Source organism: Sinocyclocheilus grahami, unplaced genomic scaffold (assembly GCF_001515645.1).
Source record: "Sinocyclocheilus grahami isolate Dianchi unplaced genomic scaffold, SAMN03320097.WGS_v1.1 scaffold313.1, whole genome shotgun sequence".
In the NCBI taxonomy this organism is placed as follows: domain Eukaryota; kingdom Metazoa; phylum Chordata; class Actinopteri; order Cypriniformes; family Cyprinidae; genus Sinocyclocheilus; species Sinocyclocheilus grahami.
The window spans coordinates 1,507,949-1,509,035 of NW_015505492.1; the positions used below are offsets into that span (position 1 = coordinate 1,507,949).

At 35.7% G+C, this 1,087-nt stretch overlaps 1 pseudogene; it reads left to right on the forward strand.

Annotated features, from left to right (window-relative positions):
- Nucleotides 1–1,087, forward strand: part of LOC107601793 (collagen alpha-1(XVII) chain-like) — a 22,315-nt pseudogene that overhangs the window by 10,931 nt on the left and 10,297 nt on the right.

A 1,087-nucleotide genomic window follows, 5' to 3' on the forward strand; every position in this document is an offset into this window, starting at 1 on the left:
CAGCTCACGCTGTGCACAAGTGCATATCCTTTTGAGATATCAATTATAATCAATTTTAATAAAACACAAGATTACATTATATAACTCTAACAGTAGGCTATTTAATATCTGTTGTTCTCTGGTTGTCAGTCAAAATGACAGTTCTTGCAACATAGGCCTATATATACCCAAGCCAATTTATTATTCTTTCCTTTCTTTCTTAGTGTTTAAAATATTTATTTTGAAACAAATTAATTAATTTCTTAATTAAACAAACAGACTTACTGGGTGAGCAGGGTAGGCTATGACATCTGTCATATCATACCCTGCCATGCCAAGCTGATGCAAAGAATATAATTTATATCTACACAGAAGAAAGCCCTGTCTAGACTCTGCCCCGGTACGAGTTGTGTCGAGCTATTCATTAGCCTGTTTGTTTGATGAAAAAAGATGAAATGTAGTTGCAATAAATGTGTTAAGAATCCGTACAACTGCAGCAGCAGAGGACTATTATTCTGCTGCGTGATACTGCAGAAGAACTGATGATGGCACGGTTTGAACTTCGGCTGACCAATCAGCAGAAAGGGGCGTTTAATTCCCGCCTACATGTAGAAATCGAATATTCAAGCTGTTTATTCATTTTTCTACCCCTGAACGAAAAACTTGAATTTAAGCTGAATTCTTGTTTTTCGAATGATATTGAAATGAATCCGTGTATCATTCGATCATTAGTTTTTTTATTTAATATTGAAAGTAGAAAAATTAGAAAACGGCTCCTTTTTCGTTTTTTCGTTTTTTTCCAAAAAATAAAATTTTCGTTTTTCGTTCATGGGTGGAAAAATTAACAAACAGCTTGAATATTCGATTTCTACATGTGGGCGGGAATTAAACACCCCTTTCTGCTGATTGGTCAGCCGAATATCAAACTGTGCCATCATCAGTTCTTCTGCAGTATCACGCAGCAGAATAATAGTCCTCTGCTGCTGCAGTTGTATGGATTAATAACCCATTTTATTAAATTCATATTTTTCTCATCAAACAGACTAATGAATAGATCGACACAACTCGTACGGGGGCAGAGTCTAGACAGGGCTTTCTTCTGTGTAGA